At 44.6% G+C, this 27,269-nt stretch overlaps 1 protein-coding gene across 2 annotated transcripts in view; it reads right to left on the bottom strand.

Moving 5' to 3' along the window:
- Positions 1–10,780, bottom strand: part of GLI3 (GLI family zinc finger 3) — a 254,324-nt gene extending 243,544 nt beyond the window's left edge. For both annotated transcript variants that reach the window (XM_081930977.1, XM_081930978.1), the window contains exon 1: positions 10,675–10,780. The gene's annotated coding sequence lies outside the window, so the exon portion shown is untranslated. The remainder of the gene's footprint in view (positions 1–10,674) is intronic.
- Between the last annotated feature and the right edge of the window lie 16,489 nt (positions 10,781–27,269).

The raw sequence follows: 27,269 nt of genomic DNA, 5'->3' as shown, positions 1-27,269 counted from the left end.
TTCTCATTCTATTTCTTTTGGGGAATAGAATATTTTAACTTGGCTGTTAATTGTTCATTCTAAAAATTGGGTATAATTTGCTGGAATTCTTTTAGTATAATTCATCTCTCCAGAAGATGGAGAAGTGAGACATTCCTCGGTTAGTCATTACAGAAAAGTTTTAGAAGACTTCATTAGATGGAATGACTTCTGGATTCCAGGAAACTTCTATGGACCAAATTCCAGCCTGTGCCATCTCACAAGTTTTTATTAAACAATATCCCACAGACATCAAAATAGTGGTATAAATGATTTTTAAAAAGCAGGAAAAGATGCTGTAAAGGCTACAAAAGCTGAAGCATTTGGGAATTTAACAAGGAAATAAAAAGGTAACCATGGGGAAGACATGAGAGGCTCATAAAACTACAAATGGTATGGCAATAATAAATAAATACCGCAACCATTTTATCCATCTTTCATGATACTAGAGCATGGGGGGAGGGGTCATGCAGTGAAATCTGACAATAAAGAATGCAATAGTTCGTCACACAACTTAGATTTCACTACACGAACATGCAGAGATGGCCAAATTCATTAACATAGACCTACCAATGGCTATTAGTAGGGGCTTCCACATGCAGAGGCAGAGTAACTTTTAACAGGTGCTGGGAAACAAAACAAGGAAAAACCATCCTCCTCCTCACACTTTTATTGGTGCTGAAAGGGCCACTTCAAAAAAGAGGGTGCCACCAGCTGATCGGCCCTGTCAGCAACCCCCATTTGCCAGGGAGGAATCGGGAATGCCCTTTTAGCTCCCGGTTTGTCCTTTGCAGCCCCGTTTTCACCTGCTGCACACCTGGAACTATTTGTGACTAGCGCTGGGCCAGAGGCTCCTAGAGAAGAGAGTTGGACAGGCAGTATAAGACAAAGGTTGCCAACGCGGCACCCGTGGGCGCCCCTACGCCCCACATACAAGGCCAAAAGCGTCACCCTCTCCCTCTGAAATCAGACTGGAAAGCTTTCTATTGCAGCTTAACTTAATGTGCCTTACAGGTAAAATAGGAACAGCTAAAAGCACAGAGGGAGGAAACAATCAATAAAAAAACAATTAAACATTAACAGAATTAAAGCTCTACAAGCGTTCCCATCCCCCCCACACACACACATTTAAGTGTGATCAACTTGCACGCAACTGCATATATGTGTGGCATCAGGAAATAAATAAGTAATTCAATTCCAACCTGGAAATGGCAAGAAAGAGCTGGAAAGGTCCTTGTGACTTGTGAGGAGACATACACCCCCCCCCCAAGTTTTAATTCTAGTTATGGATATGTTCGGATAAGGTATTTTTGGTCTGGTGAGAGGGCGGCAGAGAGGATGTTTAAAGGTGCTTATAGGGCACTCCCTGTTTACGTGATTTCACTTACATGCACGGGGGCCAGGAACATAACCCTCACATAAGTGGGGGGGGGTGCCTGTATATAAATGTAAAAGCTCTATTAAAAGCATACAGATCATCACAGGAAAACAGAACAGCACCTGCTCTCTCATGAAAAGCAGTCAGGTGCCAAAGCCAGATGGAACCAGAAAGTCTTCCGTGGAAAGACAAGGAGGAGGGAGCCTGTCTGGCTTCTCCAGGGAGGGAGTTCCAGGGTCTGGGAGCAGCCAGCAAAAAGGCTTGGATGCAGTGAGTGTGAGGTGTCCACAACAGCTTGTCCCATTATAAAAGTACAGTGGTACCTCAGGTCACAAACACCTCGGGTTACAAACTCTGCTAACGAGTAGTACCTCAGGTTAAGAACTTTACCTCAGGATGAGAACATAAACCATTAGCTAAAGTGGTACCTCAGGTTAAGAACAGTTTCAGGTTAAGTACGGACCTCTGGAACAAATTAAATATGTAACCAGAGGCACCACCGTATAAATAATAAACAAACTGGCCAAGCTGACCGAATTAAAATGAGCTAATGCTCCAATTCCATTTTGCAAATAAGCCCCTAAAAGTTTGTCATACATTTTTTTTACTAGCCTGCCTACTCATACATACCTATGTAAGTTTAAGATAGTGAGTGACCTTCCCTGCTTAGTTGTCTGGTGGCAGATAGTACCGTAGGCAAGCTTTCAAGTGGCTGTTTATGAGCCTAGCATAGCTCCTAACAGATGAGACTCAGCTCAGAGCGGCATCTGCTTCTAGGAAAGTCTCTTCATCTGGTTTTATAGTCTACTCGGTGCTTCTTCATTTGCTCATAGATCACATACACTCTACTTCCACAGCACCAGAATAAAAAGAGACAGAGCCAAATACTTAATAGGAACTTTAATTTATTATTTCAAGAGCTGAAACTCAGCACTAAAATAAAAAAGTACTCTATTTCAGATTCTCATTTGTGACTCTGTTCCGTAATTCCTGCTGCAAGTAGAAATTCAACAACTGTTTGAGAACTCAGCATCCTGATATATTGTGTACATGCCACTGAAATCACTAGCAACTTGCCAACATGCAAAATGCAAGCTTGTAAGGTTGTGTGATCCGCATTCTCCTGCAAGTGCAGCTGATCAGGGGAAGGCAATGAGAATCTCACAGAATTACACAGAACTGCAAAACAAAACCAGCCTAGTGGTAGTGGACTCTCCTTCATTGGCGGTTTTTAAGCAGAGGTTGGATGGGGATCCCTCCACTGTGATGGACTATGTAGGACAACTGGAACCCCTTCCTACAATTCTTGAATGAGATAGCCTTTGGATTCCTTCTGAATTACTTCTTCCAATTGTGTATCTCCTTCAAGTAAAAGAGAGCAACAAACAATGTCCCATAAATTCATAAATCTTGTATCTAATCAAAGTTGGGGGGGGGGGGAGAAGGCAGAGTGGGGAGGGAAGACACTCACTTGTCTGATCTCGTAAATTGCATTTGGCACTGATAGCACAGTGTACCTGACAACTAGAGAAAACTGTTTTTGCACCTTCTAAATCACTGCAGGTTTACTGAAGAATCCAGAGAAACTAGTCCAAAGCTCTGCTGTTTTGCTATACTGTAGTATATTCATGAATTCCATTAGGAGAGAGGAAGGGGCGAGAAGAGAGAATTTGCCATAAGCATTTATGTAGGGAGGAAAAGATGCACCCTATATTTCGGTAGGAAAAAGCATGGATGAAGTACATTTTTTTATTCCAGGTCACCGTTCACATTCCCCTGCGTAACATAAGCACATGCAGAAACCCTTTGAAGACGCATGCCTTTTATTCTATGGGTCACTCAGAAGCATGAGAATATGCCCCAGAAGAGGACAATCAGCATATCTTGCTGTGCTCATAGCAAGTCTGAAGACTTCTTCAACTGATATTGTTATAAGCAATGGGAATGCTTGCGGTGAGGTTTTTTGGTGAAAAGAGGTGACGGTGATAGAGGTCCTTTGGGGCTCTCCCCCGCCCCACAACAATAAAGAAAACACAATACCAGCAGTGTTGGGGGGTTTTCTCCCTTTTTTGCTTTGTGTCCTGCTTTCACCTGTTCAAACAACAACAACAACAACAACAACAACACTACAGCTGTAGGTTGGCACAGATACTCCCTTTTCCTATGCTGCTAACTGCTGAATCCCAGTGGCACAAGGACTTTATCATGGCTTGTTTTCCATTCTCAATGATGTATTGTTTTATGGCATCAATCCCAACTGCAATGAAATTTAAATCTATCAGCGTCGTGCAATGGAGCTGAATGAAGAATATAGCCACGAAAAGCAGTCTCTGGCATTCAGCGGCAATTTTAATACTATATGCATGAGCACTTATCGTTTCAATTTGGGTCATTTAAATAACAGGCCCCAGCACCCCACCTTTTACCAATCAAGATGTTAAGCAAAGGCTTCTCGGAAGATCTTGTTAAGAGTCGTGGGGTTCAACTCCAGGAATTCTGTCTTTCACATTCTAAGCAAAGCCAGATGTTTCACCTTTCCAGTAAAAAGAATGACAAGCTTCATGCCCCAAGAAGAACTCCAATTGTAAATATGCACACTTTATAAAGCCCTTCCTTCCAACTTTTAAACTTCATTTCAGGCTTTGCACTTGTGTCTTGTTGTAAAACAGGTATCAGAACATTTTACCTTTTCTGCCCTCTTCCTGCAATGCCAGGGGAGAAGGGACTAGAAAGCAGCTCTGTTTTGCTGCAACAGAAGGTACTTTTGAATCCGCTCCCCAAGAATCACAAAATTCCATCTTCGCCTTCCAAAAATGCACATTTGTGAAAAACCTTACACATTTGAAAAGGTCAAGCCACACCATCCTACATGGCCAAGCTAATTACTGATTAAGTTAGGAAGGGTGCCTAGGAGTGCAGAATAAACCCAAGCGATTTACATCACAGAAATGGCACGTACTTCCAAGCAAGTGCATGAAAGGGCTGTGGTCTTAAGAAGACTTATTACTGCACCAAGTTCAACTTACTTTTGAGTAAGCATGTAGAAGCACGTAGGCTAAAAACAATTATTGTATTTTAATACTGAGACTAATTCTTAAAACAATGCTCAAAATGGAATACAGTATTGAGCAACTATGAAACTCTTGAAAGAACACAGAAAGTCTCCGTTTAGCAATCTACTTGCAGTCTGAAAATAGTGTAATGGTTACGTATTGTTCATACCATAACAACGACGTCCTTAAGAAAAATCCTAAGCCTTCCCACATCTACACACACCTCCAAGTCTCTGCAGAAAGCGAGGAGACTCTGAAAGAAAGCAGGGCTTAGAGAGGGAGCTGAGCTGAGCCAGGAGGAGGAGGAGGAGGCAGGGAGGGGACTTACCTCAAACCTAGCCAAGTGGAAATCAGTGCAGTAATTCTGCAAGTCGGCAGAGTGCACTTTGAGAGCTAGAGTAGTGTGAAGAAGTACTGCTGGGCAGCATTGCCTGAAGGCATTGCTAATACACTGATGACTAATGACTGGGCCAGGAAGACAATGAATTTGGGGGTTGAAAACTAAGAGAAACCTTGACAAATGGGCTTTCACAATTTCATTCACTGAATAACCTTTAAGCACAAAATTGGCTCAACTTCCCTTGGGAATAACTTGACACATGTTGTTGAACAATGATATAGGTATTTTCCTTCTTTTAACAAGCCACTCTTACGCTAAATACATAAACATGATTACAACAGGGAATGAAACTTGGGAGTTAACTGTTCATCAGCTATGGGGAAACAAAAGATTTAGGATGAAAGGAACAGACAAAATTGCTCTTTCCCGGTGCAGGAATAGGAAAAATATCCTTGGTTTCAAACTATGTGAATTATTACAATTTGGGTGGGGGGCATTGCCTGCAATGGTAGAGCAGTCTTTTTGGCAAGGGGGAGAAGATGTAGAAATTTCTCAGGACCCATCAAACAACCAGTAAGGAACAATATACTGAGATTTTGCCTAACCGCTGAAATTCCAACAGAAGTCTAATTTTTCGACAGACCAATCACCATTAACAAATAAATCAAGTTCCATGTAAAACTTTACAACGTTGTGCCCTCCCCCGACACGCCGGAGGACAGCAGCATCTCCCTTTAGAAAGAATGCTTTTTTGTTGCTGCTCCTTCAATGTAAATAGCCTTCCAATTTAAAAATAACAATTTGGGCTATTTTTACAGACAGAATAAAATATCTGAAGTGTCTCTAAATTAACAAGAGCCACTTACTTAGCCCAGACAGCATTGCCTTTAGCAGCTCCTAAAAACTTCAGAAAAATGAGATCTTAAAACAGGAAGCTTAGTAAGCTCATAAAACTGTTGTTGGAGCCAGGAACACATAGCATATTTAATCTGCAAACTGTGAGAGAGTCTACAATGATTTCAGCAAGATCTGAGGCATGCCCTCAAGGTTTGCTGGGATCTGGGATTAGGGAGTTGATAAGAACCTCAACTGCCCATGGACATGTTTTTCTTCTGCAGTTAAACACAAATGCAGAGAGACATTTGACTGCTGCTTGGCGTTACTGCTCAAGTTATATAAAAGCTTTGCAGCTCCTTTTGCTGTCAATATATCAAAGTTGAAAAAAAAATCATCAAAGTGTGAAATTTCATTTAAAGTCTTTGCCAGTCTACAGCTCTATTTCACAGACCTATCAAATAAAAGTAAAGATAGGAAAATACACAGAGAAAACTTGAAAAAAAGTTTTACAGCATGCCCCCAATTTTTATTTTTATTTTGTTTATTCCATCTCCCTTTATTTTATTTTTTTAAGCTGGAACAAATCGATTCCAATGTAGACAAGCAACAGAACAGGGAGAGCAAAGGAAGGTTGAAGGTGTATGTTGTGGAAATACTGATTAAAAGGCTCTTTGAAATAATTATTAGAGCTGAGCCTTTTGTAAAACAAGAACAAAAGGTTTATTGAGTAAATTTAGCATCTCACTTCCTTACTGCAAACTGATCAAATGAAATATGTCTTGACTTCTTAAAAAGAAAAAAATCAAATAAACTGAAGAATATGAGGACCAGTCTTAGGAATGCCTTCTTCAAAGTATTTCTTTAGTTTAGGGGATTTACCACAATTGCATATATAGTAGAAAACTCTGACTTTTGAGATAATCTGCTATAGTCTAAAAGCATTAACATTCCATTACTAAGGTCTTCCTGAGGATTTCATGACTCATTGATTCACTCTTGCTCCGAGTCTGCTTCTTCTTAGTACATTACTGTCTCCTCACGCTGGAGTGCAGGCAACAATGGCCATTAAACCGTTTCCTTTCATAACTCTCTGGCCTCCCCCTTCCCAGTTTAATAAGCATCAGATGCTTTACTCTGAAGGGAAATTGTAGAAAAGTTTTCTAAAATGCCTTTAAACATCAAATAAACACCTTTGCAAAGCGTAAAACAAGACAGTGATTCACGCTAGCAATTACAAATGATTGCAAGTAAGAAAGAGATGACTTTAGTACTCTTAAAAGTCCTATAAAAGGTAATTAATAATTACAGCAAAGAAAGTCACCCTTACTCCATTGAAATCAATGAACACTAGTCCCTGCCTTCTATAGTACAAAGCTGGACCTCTCCCCACATGAATTTTAAACTTTTAAACTTTCAAAGCAAGTGCTCTGGTTGTTGTGTTTGCAGCAGAACCAGAGTTCAACATTTTGCATATAGAAAATGTTGTCTCTGTCCAAATACATCTCACCCAAATGAAAAATACCATATGAAAATAATGCAAGGTGCCTGGAACGTAACTACAAACCACTTATATTTCAAAAGACTTAGCCTTTTCTACAAACTTCTGTTTGGTGTTGGGTACAAGTTTTGCATTTTTAGTCAAGACAATATATGCAATGTCTTTTTTGGTTCAGTATTTCTTATGCAGATAAAAGCTTTAGCAAACAAAGTTTCACTGACGAACATGAGCAGTGATGCGACGTAAAATTATGAACACATGCACACATACACCCTTGAAATACAGCTACTGTACTGACTCTCTAGCTTTGATTTTTTCCTTTGAAGAATTACATTACATCATCGTTCCATCTTTCCTGATTTCCAGCACCCTGATCCAAAACATAATTGCTTCAAAGTATATTCTATCTAACTGATTTCATTGGAATTTATTTCCTAGTAAGGGTGCCTTACAAACACAGTGTAAGAAATCAAGTAAACTGCATTCTTCCACACAGACTTGCTTCATCTATAGTCCCATTGATCTCAGTAGGACCTGCTTCTGAGCAAACATGCAGGGAATTGAAGCTGTTTTGTTCTAGCAAAAGCAAACCAACTGCCTCTTACAGCCAATTTGATGTAATTTAATGTTTGTTTTAATAAGGCTGAAAAATAACCATCTACAAGTCATCTACCAGGATGTTGCAAGCAATATCTCGTAAATAAATTATTGAAATACTTTATACAGTTTACACTGCTGAAGTCATTCATGGTTAGGTTTTTTTAACAGATAACCTCAACTCAGCTACAATAAGGTGCTCTGAAGTATTTCAAATTTTCATAATTCTTTACATTTTAAACACTGCATCCTTCTTTCAAAATAATCTTTGAGATATGCAATTAATAAACTGTCAGATCCCAATTAATTTTTAATAAAGAGCCTAAAGGAAACAATTATAGGCATCGATCACTAACACACCATTCCAAATTGAGAACGCAACTGCATAAATGCACTGAACAGTTAAAGGCTACTTATGAGTAATTTTAGGGTATAATCTAGACAGAGAAGACAACCCCTTCTTTCCTTCCTCATCTACTCCTTTCAAACACAAGCTTGGTTCCTCAGTGTTCATTTGCACCCAAGTATTTGTGTTGCCGTTTTGGAATCATGTGGACACAGAAAAAAGCATAGAATGCCCTGATATAATTAAAAGAACCACATATTCAAAAGAGCTGGGAACAGATGAGGTTTTTTCTGTGACCCATACAAATAAAACCAAAATTGCAGGTTCAAACATCAAAATAGAAAAGGCCTGATTTTTTTTAAAAAAGTTTAATGCCTTCCAAAAAGAAGCAAGTTAACAACGTCTGCTGCCCAGCTAGCTAATGCTGACTTCTCTTAGGCCCCTAACTTGCCACCTATAACTTGGCCTTAAAAAGGCTCTGCTAGGCTGGGGTGGAAAGGGACCATCCTTTCAAACTGAACTGGCAGCTGGAAAATGTGGAACAGCTGGCAGAGAACAGCAAGAAAATGTTTTACATAAATATCTCTACATATAAACTGGCAAAAGGCCACAAACACCCCAAGGGTGGAATCAACATGATACACCAGAGGATTGAAATAATTTGGGGTAGGGGGTTAGCTTTTTGAACCCTTTTCCCCATATGGTGCTTGCAGCCGCAAACCCCAAGTGGCAGCCCCCTCCCAATCACAGAAGCTGCAACTGTGAACAACCCAAAAGAAGAAGGGTTGCCCTGACATAACAACACAGATACTTTCCAGGAGCCTTTTAGGGTCCCTTTGATGTGTTTACTTGCCCAAGAGTCTAATCCAAATTGCTTTGCCTGCCACTATTTACTCTGCCTCTTTTTCGAAGCTCCCTCTAGCCCTTTTCCAAGTTTGAGAAAGTTAACTGCTGGGTGTGATTCATATAGCTGTCCGGTCAAGAAGTCCTCGCCACCCAGAGAATGAAGTTTGGCAGAAGCAGCCAAAATGTAAGGAAAGGAGAAATCTGAACAACAGAAAAATATTCAGATCCAGGGAGTATTTGGGTTGCACCTTGCCAGATTATTACAAAAGTGTCAGCTAACAATGGAAATTCAAGCATCTGTGCCAAAACCAGCTAACCAACCTTCAGGTTGCCACGGGACCCTTCTCTCATTCTGCAACAGTAAACTCTGAAAGTTTCGCTTTTAACTCTCAGCTTTTTTAAAACTGGAAGCTTTGCTCCCGTCTTCCTTCAACACCCCTCCCTTTTTCCCAGGACCTTCCAAGCAAATGAATCACTCCAAAAAGAGAGAGAGAAGAGATTAAAAAGGCACCCTTCCTAACACTACAAATAACAGCAGAAGGTTGTGTACAGTACCACATCCGATCACTTGCTTCCACCCTTCCAGATGTGGCAAACTTCCAGCCACCACAGAAACTGCTGGCAAGAAAGTCAACGCTATTTCCACCCCGCTCTCTCTCTCCCTCCCTCCCTCCCGCCCCTTGGAAGAGGCCAAGCAGCTGCGGGGAGCCTGCAAAATGTGCAGCGGTGCAACTGAGCTGCGGGACGGGAAGCCTCCCAATGCTCTCCGAGTGCAGGGAGCGCGAAGGGGCGCGGAGAGGCCCACGCGCCGCGCGCTTTTGGCGCCTCCGCCAGCCCGAGCCGAGCCGGGCTTGCTCCGGGACAAGCCCCTGCAGGAGCGCCAGCCGAGCCACTCGCCAGCAAGCGCGCCCTGCCTTGGCAGCCGGGCCGGCTCCACTTCCCCCCGAACTCTCCATCCTCCGGGCTCGGAGGGATCGAGGGCAGAAAAGGGAAGCTCTTCTCCCTCCCTCCCTCCCAGCCCCACTCCAACTTTCTTTTCCGCGCGGCCAGCGCACTGCAAGTTAAACAAAGAACTTTCCCCTCCTCTCTCTCTCTCTCTCTCTTTGCGCGCGCGCGCGCGCCCCTCCAGCCCCCGCCCGAAAAGCCCGGGCACGGCTTACCTGCCGCCGCTTGGGCTGGGGTGGGGAGCAGCCCGCGAGCTCCCCATAGGCGAAGATCGGGGCCTCGCCGGCTCCTCCGCGGCCAGCTTAGCAGCGCCGCTCCCCGAGGATGAATGAGGGCACCGGGCTTCTCTTTTGGAGGGGGGCTGGGCAGGGGGAGGAGCGGGGGGGCGCGGGGCGCTCGGGGGAGAGCTCTGCCTTCCTTTGACGCGCCCGCCGCTCGCCCTCCCGTTTGGGGCTGCCTTCAGGCGCGCGCGCGCTTATTTCTCTTTCTCGCCGAGACCTTCCAGCGGTTCCCCGGCGCCCCCCCCCCCGCTGTAATCCGATCCCTCCTGACTCACGGAGGAGCCCCGAGTGACATCTCTCCCGGTTCGACAACAACCCCGAAGAAAGGAGGACAGCCCGCCGCCACTTCGCAGATCACCAACTTGCACGCAGAGGGAGGCAAAGGCGCTTCGGGCGCTGCCCCTTCCTCCTCCTCCTCCTCCTGCTCCCTTTCTCCGCTTTCTCTCCCCCTTCTCTGACCTCGTTCCCTTCTCTGCCTCCCGGTCCAGGGAAGAAGAAGAAGGGGGAAGGAAAACATGCAACTCTCCTAACTCACGTGTTCCGAAAAGTTGCCCCGAGTCCGCCGCTTCCTCTGCCGCCGCCTCCTCCCTCCTCTCCTCCAAGTTTTGCAGATGTTGCCGGGCTGTCCTCCGCCGCCCGCCCGCCCGCCTCCCTCCCTCCTCTCCTCCTTCCCTCTCTCCTCCTCCTCCCCCTCTGGGTGTTGGGGGGGGGGGAGGCGATCTGCCGGGAGAAAGACAGACAGACAGACAGACTCTACCCGCCCCGCGATCCTGCCGGAGCGCCCGCTCGCGCAACTTTCCTCTCTGCGCGCGCCTCTCCACGTGGAGCGGGGCTGGCACAAAAAGGGCAGCCCTGCCTGCCTGCCTGCCTCCCCCGGGGACTCTGGAGCGCCGAAGCTCGGGGACGGGAGGGCCTCTCGGCCTTAAAGACGACCAGAGCGAAGCAGCCCCCGGCCGAGGATGCAAAAGCCCCAACAAGACGAGAAGGGCGCGAGGGGCGATGGCGGGAACCCGAGAGGCGCGCGCGGCGCTGAGGCCCCAGGCGAGAGGAGATTCCGGGGGCCGGCAGGCTGCGGCACGCGGCCCCCGCTCGCCCCTTCCCCCAGCGGGGAGGAAGCGCCAGAGAAGCGGGGTGCCCTCGGGGAGGACCTTTCCCCTCAGGCGGCGGGTGCCGTCTTCCCCTTCCCAGCCCAGAGGCGCCCCGATTCTGGGCCGCCCCTCGCAGACAAGCCGGCCAGTCCCTCAAGGTCAGGAGGCTCCCACGTTTGTGTTAAAAGAATGTCCATCAGAGGTGTTTAAAAAACAGAGAGAGCAAAAAAGTTCGTGGGGATTTCCAGATAGATCGGACCTGCAGTGCGCGGCTCGTGTGCTTATCTTCGGGCATTTCTCATTATGTACAAATATGTGGAGCTGAATTAAATCCCACACTCTCTCTTTTTGGACACTTGAATCCTTGCAGGCTTTGGCACGCCCGCCCTTCTCGGGAGCCAGCTTCTCCCACCGCTTTCTAAGGCACGGCTGGCCTGGTTCTCCCCACCTTCACCACAAAATTCTGCCGTGAGGTGGAGAGTTCAGGTGACAGTGGCAGCGCAAGCACCCAAGGGAAGTCCGAATTTAACTCAGGGACCATTTTATTCTCCATGGGAGATTTTACATCGCACCAGGTTCAAAGCTGTGCCTTTGGGGGCCTGGGCAGAAAGAAGAGCATTCAAGGCACAGAAGCAGGCGGGGGTCAGATTAGGCAACACACATCTAAAAAGCAACCCAGTGGGCTCTGCATTAATCCAGGTGTGCTACATCCATGGGTGTATGGAGTGTCAGGGGAAGAGTAGTACCCCACCAGAGGGGAACTAACAGCCATGCTCCTCTGGGGTAGTTTGTCGCCCTGTGTTCCCCACCCTGCATTCAGCTGTCCCCCAGAAACTGTCAGCTTGCAGCAGCTGCTACACCTTGAGAAGGGCCCCAAGTGGCCGGCTAATCCAGGTGAGGGTAGCCGATGGGTCTCAAGCCCTCGGTGAGTTAAGGCCTTCCCCTGCATGTATCCGGCATACTGAGTGGACAAGCCCAATAGTGGCCCCAAAGGTCAAGAAGGTGGTTTCTGCACGTGCTGCAGAGGGAAGTGAGGGGCAGGTGGGGCTCAAAAGCCTGAGAAGGGGGCCCATCTCGGAGAAAGAAAAGTCTGACCCTAAACCTCCACTGTCTTGAGGTTCGGGAGAAGAAAGGGCTAAGGAGTAAACCAGGGGGCAGCAAACGTTTTCAGCAGGGGGCCGGTCCACTGTCCCTCAGACCTTGTGGGGGGCCGGACTATTTTTGGGGGGGGATGAACGAATTCCTATGCCCCACAAATAACCCAGAGATGCATTTTAAATAAAAGGACACATTCTACTCATGTAAAAACATGCTGATTCCCAGACCATCCGTGGGCCGGATTGAGAAGGCGATTGGGCTGGATCCGGCCCCCAGGCCTTAGTTTGCCTACCCATGGAGTAAACACTACATAAATCCAGAGTGGAGTCCCTAAGAGGGTTGGATGGCGCCTTGCATGCCTCCTTCTGGCAACTCCTGCAGCCCAGCTGGTGCCAAAAGTCTTGCTCTGCTTCCCTTTAGACCCATCAGTGAGGCTGAGACGCTTCTCGTCTGGGCAGCCCAGTCTGACTTCATGCCCGGAGCTGCGCTCTCAAGACAGACAGATGCCAACTATACATCCATATATTTACTATTTGTTCCACGAGCTTTATTTACCACTTGATTGCAATGAAACCTCAAAGCAGTTAACAAAGATATAAGCTACAGTCAGGTTGTTTCAGCCAAAATAAAAGCACATAGGAAGCATTCTCTGCTTTGCCTGGCAGTGGCTCTCCAGGGTCTCAGGCAGTTGTCTTTGCAGACACCTGGCACTTTTACCTCTGGCAAGTACGCTACGTTGCCCCCACAATTGAGGGGGCCAGGGACGTGCACTGTTCCACAATGGCTGAAGTGGGAATCGTGGTTGCAGGGAAGGGCCCATTCTGAATCACCCCGACTGGATGCAGAGCCCAGGTGTATATAGGCAGCCCCCCGTTTTCACTCGTTTGATATGTGCACAACTGTGTATACGCGTATCACACCAAACCCAGAGGTGACTTGGAAACATCAAAAAGAGATCACTGAAATGCCACTAAAAGGGCAGAATGGGGTGTTTGCAGGCTTTTTCAATTGGTTTTAATTACTGCCACTTCACCAACGTGCGTAATTCCTTGGAACATAACCCCACGTGAACAGAGGGGTGCCTGTAAGGTGTTGCCACAGAATCATTATGGGTATTGATATCAGACCCAAAGAGTAATTTAGTTCAGGGCACATGCTATCTTTCCCCTGGTCAAAATGATCCTGGAGACCTTGAGATGAAGAATGAAATCATGGAAGCACCCGAAAGAGGAAATGTAATAATGTGCCGCTTCAACTACACTCAGACTGGCTACATATGTGTTCCGGTCATGACAAAGAAGTAAAATTTCTAGTTACAGGTAGGTAGCCATGTTGGTCTGCCATAGTCGAAACAAACTTTTAAAAAATCCTTCCAGTAGCACCTTAGAGACCAACTAAGTTTGTTATTGGTATGAGCTTTTGTGTGCATGCACACTTTGGTATCTGAAGAAGTGTGCATGCACACGAAAGCTCATACCAATAATAAAATTTCTGGACACCCTAAATGACTGTGCCCTAGAATAGTTGGTCATGCAACTGACCAGCTGGGTGGCAACCCTGGACTTAAACTTGACTACCGTATGGAACCTTGTGCAAGATTGTTTAACCAACTGGGAGCAGTGACCAAAGTACAGTATTATTGAATTAAAAGTGCATGTAAATGGCAGCACACGGGACCTGGCAACCCAGCATAACAAGAGTGGTATAAATCAAACGGTGTTTTAATGGCTTGTTTTCCTTCTGCCAGGTTTAGGCTGGTTCAGCTGGCAGGGGTCCTGCTTCAGAAGGGAGCTTGATTTAAACCAGCATAAATTATGCTGACTTTCATAAGTGTGGTGTAGTGGTTAAGAGCGGTAGTATCGTAATCTGGGGAACCAGGTTCGCGTCTCCGCTCCTCCACATGCAGCTGCTGGGTGACCTTGGGCCAGTCACACTTCTTTGAAGTCTCTCAGCCCCACTCGCCTCACAGAGTGTTTGTTGGGGAGGAAGGGAAAGGAGAATGTTAGCCGCTTTGAGACTCCTTAAAGGGAGTGAAAGGCGGGATATCAAATCCAAACTCCTCTTCTTCTTTCAATATTTAGGATTATTCCCTTATATTGTAAATGCATCAGCATAGACATGTCATTTTTGCATATGTTATTCTCTAAAGCAGAAGTTTCCAAACTTATTTGGCCTACCACCCCCTTTTCAGAAAAAAGGTTACTCAGCACCCCCCTGGAAATCTACCTTCTTTTATTTGGAAAATAAAGTAATCACTACAACTTTAACTCTATGGCACATTAGTAAGGGCTATTACACAACAGATGGAACATGTACAAATGGTTTTTCAAAACTGGACGAGGAGGTGGACTAGGCCCTGAGATTAAAAACCCGATACACCCCAAGGGCACGGTTGGCGCTGCAGCCCGCCTGGCAATGGTCAAATAGGCAGGTAAGCAAGCTACAATCCAAATATTATGACATAAATAGGGTTTTTTTTCCATCACCAGGGAAATGACTTGGTTTCTCATTGGTGGTGCAAGCTTCATGGAATAATGAGGTTCTTACCCATCTGTACAAGAGAAATTGTGATGACAAGATTATAAATCTTGTTCCTTCACAATGAGTTTTTGTGTACTTGCTACCATATTAAAGAAATCAAGTGAGTACAGTAGATTCAACTTGCCCTTTAATATCCTCTCCTGAACTGTATCTGGTCCCTCTATAATAATATCTGCTGAATTTAATCTTATTTTTACATTCCTATTATTCCTATTATTCCTTTTTCTAACCTAACCTATAACTTGTGGCTCAGTGGGTTCTGCCTGCATACAAAAATCTGCCCTCCTACCTCCACCTCTGTGATCTACAAGGATAGGTGAATCCAAGAAACCACCATTACTTATACCTTTTGACTACAAATACTCGTCCAAAGGAAAATGGATGAATAAATCCCCAAACCAGCAAAATAAATTTAGCACCCCTTCAACTCACATTTGCGCATCATTGTGTGTACAACTGGATGTGTTTTCTATTAGATCACTGTCTGTCCAAACTAGCAGGCAGGGAGAAGGCATGGATTGTATTCACACGGCTTATGTTTTAAGTCGGATCCTGAGGGAAAGGCATCAAAATGCAGCATTTCCCAAGAAACTAAAGGATATATGGATTGAGGATAGCATCATGAGTACACAGCTTCGGAAACCAGTGGAAGGAGTACACCAGATGCAGAGTAACGTGTACACAGCCTTAGTTCCACACTGAAAGCCTCATAACTAGGGATGCAAGCACTAATTAATAGAACGGTCAACTAAAGCTTTGCAAAGCAGCAATCTTAATCTGTGGGTTTGTAAATTAAAAGCATAATAGATTGAAAAAGAAAATATAAAGATGACCTTTCCTTCTAACAGTAATCAATATTTTTGTTTATTACATTGTTAAGTTATTTTATACTTCATTAAGTAACTGAAATAGGCACTTTTGATAATATGCTAATATTATGTTTGCATGTGGGCATTTATATAACTTTAATTTGTTAAAAACTGGAAGGTTGTTATATTTAATATCCTGTCTGGATCATATTTAATGAATGACATTTATAATGATAATTAAATATTATTCTGCTGGTCACTACAGGAAGATGTAATGCTGAGTTAGGTTAATTATTGGTCTGAGTGAACATGGCGACTCTCACATTCTTTTCTTGCAGTTGCCTCTTTAACAAGTGACTTGCGGTATTCTGCAAAACATATTCCAACTATGTTTATGAAACATAGCCCATAAAAAAATAATACTGTGGCAATCTAAGCTCAAGTGTTGCCAATTCTTAGGCCCATCATAAAAGCACAGTTGCTTTCAAACAAACTTTGAAAACTGGCCACCCAGCATATTACAAATAGGCCCACACGCCCAGGCAGTGGGATAGGAAGAATCTCTGCCACATCCTTCAAACAGTGGTGTAGCATGGGGGGTGCAGGAGGGGCGGCCGCACCGGGCGCAACACCTGGGGGTTAGGGTTAGGGTGCGCAAATCCACGGGTTAGGGAGCGCAAATTACTTGCCTTGCCCCGGGTGCTGACAACCCACGCTATGCCACTGCCTTCAAATACAATTTCCTCCTTTCTTCTATGAGCTTAGTATTACATTGTGCAGGAGCCTCTGCAAGCTAACTCATATTCACTTTGTATCTGGGAGAAGCACCCAAACAGTATCAGATTAATCCAGTATGATATAAAGCTGGGTTGGTATCCCCCATGTGCTGGAACTAAACAAACTATGCATTGTCCCTAATTTTCTGACTGGACACAAAACGGGTTGAATAACTTGGTTTTCTAAAACTGATTTCTCAGTGCCACAAGGCAAGGGTGACTGGGGGAGTCAGGGATTAGGGTTGCCGGACATGTCCTCTTTTGGGGGGCCAGCATGCCTGTGCAGGAGGATTTTTGCATTTTATCGAAGTGTCCAGGTTTGGGTTTTTAAATTTTATTTTAGTGTTTTTTATTGGGTGGGGGTGTTTCCAGCAGCCGCCAGGCCTTGCATGGCCTCCCTTTGCTGACAGGGGCGCAGCAGAGCCACCAATCAAAGCTAGTGGAATCAAAGCTATTCCATGCACTTGAGCCTCACGCGACTTCTTCAAAGGCAGTGTAACCTCATCCAGGGCAGGCGACTCCTCATCTATCCATTTTAGAGAACCATTCACTAGCAATGCCCCAGTCTTCTCTAGTAACCTTCAGTTTATTAGCTTTCACCCAGTCTATTACTGCGACGAGATGTCAAACTAATACAGTATTCCCCAAAGTGGGCAATACTGCCCCCCAGGGGGGGCGCTGGAAGGATCCAGGGGGGCGGTAGTAACCTCAGCTGCAATTGGGCAGCACTGAATAAAAGAAAGGGGATGGAAGCATAAAAAAAGAGAAGAAAGAAGCCATAGGTGGAAATATAGATACATAAAAGAATGCAAATTTGTCACTGCATCTTTCTGTTTCTTCGCTTAAAGAAGGTAGATTTCCAGAGGGTGCTAAGTACCACCCCCCCCCCAAACGGAAGCAGTAGTTCAAATAAGTTTGGGAACCTCTGATCTAACACATCCACTGTCACGCCTGAAGATGTAAAGGAGAAGTAGAGTTGTATGTCATCAGCATATTGCTGACAATGTACTCCCAAACTCCAGGTGATCCTACTCAACAGCTTCATATCTATGTTGAACAGAACCCAGTGGAATCCCACATTGAAGACTCCGTGGGGCTGAACAACATTTCCCATCCAAATAGGAGCAGAAGCACTGCAAAGTGGGGCTGCCCACCCCCAAATTGGGCATCCACTCCAGAAAGATGCCATGGTCAAATAGAATCGAAAACAAGCAGAATGGGCAGAGACACACTCGCACTGTCTCTCTCCTGACAAAGACCATTATGCAGGGTGACCAAGGCAATTTCCATGCCCAAACTGGCCTAAACATTTATGGGCTCTCCATGCAGTATAGGTGCTGCTTCCCAGCCATGGTACATACCAGAGCAGGAGTTGAAAAATGCATCGTTACATCCTTGCCAATTTTCAACAGAAAGCAGTGCCTATTGCCATGGATCCATCAAGTGATTAGACATGACTTCTTCCATGAGGAATAATTTCAAGCATCTGAACTGGTACCTAGTTAGTTGCTGAATGAGTTCCAAACTCAGAGTCTTTCATTAACCCATTGTTTTACTGACATCTATATTCATCTTTTGATTTTAAAGCATTTTGCAGAACTTCAGAAAAACAAAATAAGAATACTGTAGAAAACATGCTAAAAAGCAATAATTGCTTTTAATCTAAAGTCAACACTGCATATATAGTCAGCAAATCACACCCACATTTTAGACAAGCAGATTAATAGATGGCATCCACTTCTGTTTCAGTGTATCTGAAGAAGTGTGCATGCGCACGAAAGCTCATACCAAGAACTAACTTAGTTGATCTTTAAGGTGCTACTGGAAGGAAATTTTTTTTGTATCCACTTGCCAAGTTCTTATTTTTGGGTATGTAAATTGCTTGTAACATGTCTTGATGGTAACACGGAAGTATTTTTCTGCCTGCCCATAATTACATCAGTATTGATTTATAATGGAATCACTAATCTTGTAAGGCTGTTCCTTATACATGCCAACACATATTAAACCAGAACCTTGGTTTGCTTTTCTTAGAAGGCCGTATTGGTAAAATAAACAGGTTTGGGCTTGAACTTAAAAATCAGAAGCTCATTATCCTCACTCTGGCAATAATAGTGTGCAACAAGCAGGGATGCTCACTCTTTCTTTCTTTTTGTAAAATTATAGCTAGTGAGATTTTCCGAGAGCCAGATGAAAGAGAGGGGAAGATGGAGCACACCGGTGAGAGGAGGGATCCTTTTTTTGGTTGGGGCATTCTGGTCTCTTCAGCAACTTCCATGCCAATTGCCATGACCATGTTCTTCAAGCTACAAACATGAGTTTGACCAAACTGCAGGAGGCAGTGGAAGACAGAAGTGCCTGCCGTGCTCTGGTCCAGGGGGTCATGAAGAGTCGGACACGACTAAACGACTAAACAACAACATGTTTTCTTAGAAGCAAAAAGCTAGCATAAGGTTGTTGTACAGAACAACTGGCCCCAGAAAGTGGGTGGGTATGCATTCCATTCTGTATTGCAAGATGGATGAGAATGAGAGGGGGAAAGTGGCTGTTTTAAACAATGGAGGTTTGAATAAAGCAGGGATGGAGGAATCCTGAAAAGAAGCAGAAGTGGTTTTAACAGTGTGTGCATGCAGATGGGGCTGCAGAATAGGAGAAAGGTCAAGGCACTGAAATGTGTGCAAGGGAGAGTTAAGAAAAATAAAGGTGGAATCTACACACATATAAAAACTTGGTTTTTTAAAAAAATGCTTTTTAAAAAAGCGTTTTTTAAAATATACATCGAATTTTCCATAAGGCTCACCATCGTCACCTAGTGTCATATTGTATATTGCACTTAAACACACTTAAAACGTTTTATTTGCAGCTGTATAGCTGAGTCCAAAGAGGAAGGAGAAGGAAAAGGGGTGGAGGTGAAAATGCGAAAGGGATTGCAAAAAGTAGAGAGTAGGGTGCATAGAATTGGGGGTGAAGATGAAATCAGGGGCATGAAAGGGTCTGCAGAATATGAGAGGATGGGGGCTTCAAAATTGGGTGGAAGGTGAAAAGAATGCTTAACAGTTGAAATACCGGTATGTGAGAGGAGGACACAGGAGGCTGCCAGGGGACTGGTTTACATGCAAAGTGGATTGCACAAAAAGAGGGGAAAGAGGAGGCATGGAAAGTGGAGCAAATGGATGAAACGGGGGCTGCAGAACCAAAGAGAGAAGTGGTTTCAGAAACGTTGAGAGTGAATTTAGTAGTTTACATGGGGTGAGAAAGGGAAGCTTTATGGAAATAACATGGGAAGAATGGCAGGGGTGGTGGTAAAGACACTGAGTGGAGGTGCAGCTCTTAGTCTGGCATACAATTGAGGAAATTTCATGAAAAAATTGTATCCAAAAGAAATGTATTGTTGGGCCACCACATGCAGCAAAAAGTGTCTGTCTCCAGAAAACCCCTCCAAAGTATATTAGAAAGATCAGCATTCATTCCAGCAAGTTCAACAGGGGTAAATACCAGTGCAACACTGCTTTCATCCAGTGGTGTAGCATGGGGGGGGCATTACCCCAGGGACAGTTTTTTGGGGGGTGCATTCCTCATGATGCCCTGTTGCGCTAGCAAGAGGGTCCCTTGATAAGGATGCAACAGCTCACAGCATCCTGTGACCACAGCACCATTTTTGCGGTTCTCACAAAGTGGCGCTGGGCTCGCAGGGTGCCGTGAGTGCGCCCCTCAAAGCAGGGCTGTGAGGGCTGCATCAGCCACTGTGCGGCCAGCCAGGTAGCACAGCATGGCCCCGCTTAGCTCCAGTGGACAGAGATCGCTCTGGCGGCATGGCCAACCCCACAGCCCGTGTACTAGCGGGGGAAAGTTCCACCACTACTTTCATCATGGATTATTTACCGGTAATCCCAGGAGACATAACTCTAACTGGAGGCTTTCACCACAATGCTTGTGAAGTTTGTTAATCTGACTAATTGCTTTATAGGTTCTTCTTTTGGCCACAGCTACATTGTAGCATCTCCTGCCAACCTAGCAGTTCGAAAGCACGTTAAAGTGCAAGTAGATAAATAGGTACCACTCCGGTGGGAAGGTAAATGGCGCTTCTGTGCACTGCTCTGGAAGCGGCTAAGAAGCGGCTTAGTCATGCTGGCCACATGACCCGGATGCTGTGTGCCGGCTCCCTCAGCCAATAAAGCGAGATGAGTGCTGCAACCCCAGAGTTGGCCACGACTGGACCTAATGGTCAGGGGTCCCTTTACCTTTACATTGTAGCATGCAAAACAAAAAAAATTCCTTCCAGTAGCACCTTAAAGACCAACTAAGTCAGTTCTTGGTATGAGCTTTCGTGTGCATGCACACTTCTTCTGAAGAAGTGTGCATGCACACGAAAGCTCATACCAAGAACTGACTTAGTTGGTCTTTAAGGTGCTACTGGAAGGAATTTTTTTTGTTTTGACTATGGCAGACCAACACGGCTACCTATCTGTAATTATAGCATGCAGACTGTTGTAGCATGATATTCTTGTGAGGAAGCTGGTAAAATGTGGGTTGAATGAGATAACTGTCAGGTGGATTTGTAGCTAGTTGCTGACCCAATCCCAAAAGTATGACTCATAATTAGTTCCTCATTATCTTGGAAAAAGTGACAAGTGAGGTGCCTCAGGGATCTGGTCTGGACCCATTTTTGTTCAATAAATGACTTGGATGAAGAAATTGAGGGGATGCTCATCAAATTGGCAGATGAGACCAATCTGGGAGGAGTAGCTAATGCCACAGAAGACAAAATTTGGATTCAAAATTTGGAGAACCCAAACTAGCAAATGAAGTTCAATTTGGGACAGATATCAGGTTCTGCACTTAGGCAGAAGGAACCAGGTGCACAAATATAGGATGGGGGACACCTGATTTACTAGTAGTACATGTGAAAAGGACCTTAGGGGTCTTGGTGGACCACAACCTTAACATGAGTTCACAGTGCGATGTAGCAGCAGCAGCAAAAAAAAGCTAATGCTATTCTAGGCTGCATCAACAGAAGTCTAGTGTCCAGATCAAGGGAAGTAATAGTACCACTCTATTCTGCCTTGGTCAGACAATACCTGGAATACTGTGTCCAATTCTGGGCCCCACAATTTGAGAAGGATGTTGACAAGCTAGAAAGTGTACAGAGGAGAGCAACCAAGATGATCAAGTGTTTGGAAACTGTGGTTGTTATTGTTTTTACAGTGGTACCTCGGGTTAAGAACTTAATTCGTTCCGGAGGTCTGTTCTTAACCTGAAACTGCTCTTAACCTGAGGTACCACTTTAGCTAATGGGGCCTCCCGCTGCCACTGCTGTGCGATTTCTGTTCTCATCCTGAAGCAAAGTTCTTAACCTGAGGTACGATTTCTGGGTTAGCAGAGTCTGTAACAGGAAGCGTCTGTAACCCGAGGTACCACTGTATCTGCTTCTGCTTTACGGCTTGCTGTTGAAATTGTGGGAGTAAGGCATGTTTGTACTATTTTGTGTTCCTGTCTCTTTTTCTGCTCTTTTGGGTTTGGCAGTTGTTTTGCATTATGCCATGCCCCCATGGGTGCCATTTTGTGACTGGTGCTCATGGCACTTACTTGAAATTCAAAATGTGCCCACAGTCCCAAATGATTAGCAACCACGGCTGAATTGCAATAAATGCTGTTTCCCACGAGATGTGCACCTCTTGAGTTCTAGGTCTTTCTTCCCACCCCTCCATGCAGTTGTCCATTTACATATATAGAAAATCGGAGAGCATTGTGGTCACTATTTCCAGTCTGTTCAGTGCTTGCATCTTGCACCAGTTCCTCAGCATCACTTCAGATTAAGTCCAGAGCCGCCTCCTCTCTTTCAGCTGGTCTAGAGTGTCATTAGCACAACACAACCTGCAGATTAATGAGTCTGGATCACTTGGGCCCAGAAATCTGCATTGGTAAGGAGAGAATGACATTTTAATATTTCGTCCAGAATATTTGCATTCTGAATTGGTAATATTGTGGTTTTCTGGGAGAATGTGATCTCCAGTCAGGATGAAAAGTTTTACCTGATGAGAACAAGCCTTGGTGCTCCTGTGTCAGACAACATCCCTCATGGTCTGGGAGAAGATGATTAACACTTCTGTTTTGGTGCTCTCAGGTCCTGGAGAGCAGCAAATTTCCCCATTCTACACGAACATTTTTGTCGCTTTGCTATGAGCTTCATTCCCAGGGTGCCTGCGAAGTCTGGAGCAGACAGGTAAAGACCTTTCAGTCAGCTGACCACCAACAAAAAATGGTTAACACCGGAGTGCTCTACCACAATTTGTCTTTCAGCTGAGCTTTGATGAAAAGAGCTGGAGGTTGCGGCATCCAGATGCCAAGAAGGCTTCAAAGCGGCTTGTTTGGACACTTAAGAATGCAGCGTTTGTTTGCCTAACCTCCTGGGATCTAGTTATAGCTTTTCAGGACAGGAAAAAACATATTGTTTTTAACCCCACTTCTGTAAACTCTAAATGAGGAAAAACACTTTTCAATCCCCTCCCCCCCCCTAGCAACGCTTTGTTTGTTATTTATTTTCATCCTGTATCTTTGGATGCTGTCCAAAGAAATTAATTAAACAATGATATATTTGTTTCTTGTTTCAGCCTCGTTCTTGGATTCCTGCTGTTGGGCGTTGCCCCTAATTAATCACATTTTCTTTGAAATCACATTCTTAATGATCTCTATGCTTTTTCCCTCTGCTAAGTTTTGCTTAATGCTTTTTTTAAAAAAAAACGACAACCCTGATTTAAATGCAAGTGTTTATCCCCATATAGAGCCTTTATTGGACAAAGATAACACAAACTAACTTTTCTGCTACTCCACAGTCTGAGCTAATCGCTCAATAGCTTCTATGTTGTGTGTGTGTTTTTTTACTTCCAGCTGAGCAACACACATCAAAACCAATCTGTGGTTCTCCCTCTTGGTAAACTATGCTACTTTTATTTTCATTTCAAAAAACAATTAGTCTTTGTTTTCTCTCAGCAAACTAAAGGAAATTACTCTAATATTCTTTTCAGTCGTATTGAGATGCAGGATAATTGATTTCTTCTTCCCACTTCAAAAAGAATGTTGTTTTGTTAACAAAAAAGCAAAAAACAAAACTAAAAATAAATGCTTTTAATGGAATTATATACTTTTTGTTATTAAAATGCATTTTAAAGATACAGTAGTAGCTATTCAGTTCTGCTAAAATAATTAATAGCGTTTACTGCTGTGGCTAAGAGCGCAAACTGTGATGCAGTTCGAAAGCCACTGTAGCCATGAAGTCAGCGAATGGCGTGAGACAAGCTACAATCTCTCAGATTTGCAGTATGGGGTTTATAATATGGACCTGCCTTACCATGTTGTTGCAATGTAAGTATTGCTGACCTAATTTGTGCGAAGCAGGTTTTGAACATTCCAAAGGGTAACTTAATGCTAATTATTACTTTTTTTAAAGTACTGCTAGGTACCTGCTGTGTAGCTTATGGCTAATTTAAACATTACAGCAATCATGTTTTGTGTCCTGGTAGTCCATGCACAACACACTATGGGCTCGTCCACACTTCTCTTGTCTCATGCCTAGAAGGCATGGGTCTGAGCAGTTTTCTGCTAGTCCTGGGCTTCCTAGGGACAGTTCTGAATGGTTTCCATTTGCCCTGCCTCTTTCCCTAGGAAAACATGCTCTTTACCACTGAATCAGAGCAAGCATCAATCCACGGAAAGCCTGGCTGACATTTGCTCTAATTCAGTGGTGAAGAGCAGGTGTCTGCAGGGGCAAGTGGCGAGACAAGCAGGACTGTGGGCAAACCCTTTGTTTTAAGTCCTTTTCTCAGCATTGCAATGCACATTCCTGATAGGTGGTACTGGAACAGAGGAGCTTTGTGTGGCTACACGTAACAAGGGCACTTCAAACATTATGCACACTCTAGGGCACATTCCAGTGCATGGGAACATTGCAGTGTTCTCATGTGAGCATTGCAATGTTTAAAGCAGCCCATAGTTACAGTGAAAGGGGAAGGAAACCTCTGTGAAGTGTCCACACATTTGGCCTGGGCTCTTGGAGAAAACCACCATGCTGAAACGGGTCCAGAGTAGCAGGTAGCAGCATCGCCATGAACTAGGGGTAATTGTTATGAATTATTGGCCCTACAATCATGACCAGCAATTGATACCCCCAAGTCCAATGCAGCACTGTAGAAGAGTCTTTCTGTTCCCCGCTTCCCTATTTGCTCAACTATGGACAAGCAAGGCATGTAGACAACTTGCCAGCCGGCCACAATGAGAATGTGAGCCTGGGGATTGCCCCTCCCCCACTCCACTCCTCTACTCTTATGGTGATCCCCTTAGTTGCTGACCAGGGACTGTGAGTGTTGTAGAAATCAGTGGACTGGGGTGCTATTCACAGGAGAAGCCAGCGTGGGTGGGCTTTGAAAGAGGACTGGACATATCCATGGAGAATAAGTCCATGGCTACTAGCCGTGATGGCTTGGCATTGCCTCCACAGTCATGTTTCTGAAAACCACAGGAGAGAAGAGAACTCATGTGCTCAGTCCTGCTTGATGGCTTCCCACAGGCATTTCCTTGGCCACCATGAGAACAGGATGTTGGACTAGATGAGCCATTGGCCTGATCCAGCAAACCTTTATGTTTTTATGAGAGGGTCATTGGATTTCGACAATTATGGGTGTTTAGTTGTTATGTTCCATATAAACCCCCTTTACCAGAGTCCACTGTTCTGCTCCATATACATTCTTCTCCTTCCTTTTACAACAGTCCCTATCCTGTGCTCCTTTTCCTTGATTCAAAACTGGCACGGTGTGTAACGTAACCCAATATATGATCCTAAGAGACACTTAAAAAGACACACACACACACACACACACCACAAGTCATAGACTTTGAAAATTACTATGAAAATGGGGGAAAGTGCCTTTGGATTAGAAAGAGGAAATGTGTTAAACCTTTCGAAATACAGATTAATCAATTATGTATGCCAATGAGGGCCCTAGTATTAGTGGTGAAAAGCAGAAGCAAATTTCATAAGTACAATATATACCTCTGGGATCTCTCAGGCTCAAATCCGTCAGGAGGATGTAGTCTGCCTTCTTGTATGTCCGTAAATCCCATGAATGTCAAAAGGACAGTGTTAAATTACAGCCAATCCAAAATTTGGGCTTAGTAAAAAAAAAAAAGAGAGAGAGAAAGGTTTTGAAAAAATCTTGAACGTAACAGCAGTTTCCTTTTATCATTTTGTGATTTTAAATTCCAATGAACGTTCAGAGGGGCCTCTGTGTGGCTGAAAGCCCAGCAGTATTGTGCTGCTTGATAAGAGCATGAAAAAATAATAATATTAATGTCCGTGGCATTAGCTCATGTCAGCCTAGATCCACAAAGGTAAAAATTGTGATGCTCTGGCAGTCACAGCACCAGCAATCAACTCCTCTGGCAAAGTGCTTCTTTGCTAAACTTGATTTCTTGTGAGCAAAGTCCTGTTGCTTGCATCTCTTTAGTCAACCACCCCTTCAAAGGGCCAGGAGATGGATGTGCAGAATGTAACCCTTTTGACTCCCAGAAACCTCTCGGCAGCTTTTGACACCATTGGATGTGGTATCTTTCTGGATTGCTGTGAAGTCACCAGCAGCACATCAAAACCTCCTGTACCCATAATGATCTTCCTGTGAAGAGTTTTCACTCTGGCAGATTACGTTGTTCCAGGTAGTACTCATTTCCTCCCCACATTACTGCACTGGGTTACAAAGTATATCCCAGTCCATGTTTCTTATGTAAAAGTAAGGGTAATTTCTGTGGTGGCTGTGTTCTAGTTGGGACGTCCAGGACCATGCTAGGATCAAAGGGCATCATAGGTAAGTGTCATCCCTTTCTCCAGGAATTGGAGAGCTGAGCTTGAAGGAAGAGGCAGCCCATGTTGCTAAAGAGATCTTCTTCAGCACAGGCTTCTGTGTAGCTTCGTCCACTCTCCACCAACACCAAATAGACTTTATTGGCAGATATGACCCGTCTGAGGTCAGGCCTGTTCAAAGGAGTCTCTTACAGCCCTTCTTCCTCTCTTCCCTTGGATTTTCATCCTGCCATTCCCATCGATTACAGTTTCCTTTCCCCTTCTCCCAACAGACTTTGGGGGTAGATTTTCCCTTCCCACATGTCTCTTCTCCCACAACACTTCTCTCTGCTCCTTCAGCACCTTCCCATTGCTTCTCTTATTGCAGCCAACCCTAGAATTCTGCTGTAGTGTGGCCCAATACATTATGCTGCCTGAGGCAAAGGACAAGCCAGCCTCCCAGCCCCAATTTAATGTACACAAGGCAACTGGCTGATTGGCTCTTGAATCTTACTTCAGTTCTGGTTATCAGAGAGCATTGTCCTCTGTGCCTGAGGACAGCAGATTACTTTATGGGGTGCAAGATAGGCCTTGCAGCACACATACAGCTTCATACAACTTCCTGACAGTAAGAGCTGTTTGACAGTGGAATTTGCTGCCAAGGAGTGTGGTGGAGTCTCCTTCTTTGGAGGTCTTTAAGCAGAGGCTTGACAACCATATGTCAGGAGTGCTCTGATGGTGTTTCCTGCTTGGCAGGGGGTTGGACTTGATGGCCCTTGAGGTCTCTTCCAACTCTATGATTCTATGATTCTATGCTCCAAAGAGCAAAATGACCAGGGAGCTGCCATTACTTCCCTGTTGTGCTGTCTGTTGTTTAAGTGCAGATGAACTATTAAGAAGCCCTGCCCACACCTGATGTTGGAGGGAAGCGAGGTTTGTGGCCTGTCAGAATAGACCAGCATGGCAGCAGTAGAACAGGACAATGCCAG

This window comes from Podarcis melisellensis (genome assembly GCF_964234715.1).
Source record: "Podarcis melisellensis genome assembly, chromosome: 12".
Taxonomy (NCBI): Eukaryota; Metazoa; Chordata; class Lepidosauria; order Squamata; family Lacertidae; genus Podarcis; species Podarcis melisellensis.
The sequence above is the reverse complement of the archived record's forward strand: the minus strand, read 5'-3'. Positions and strand labels throughout refer to the sequence as shown.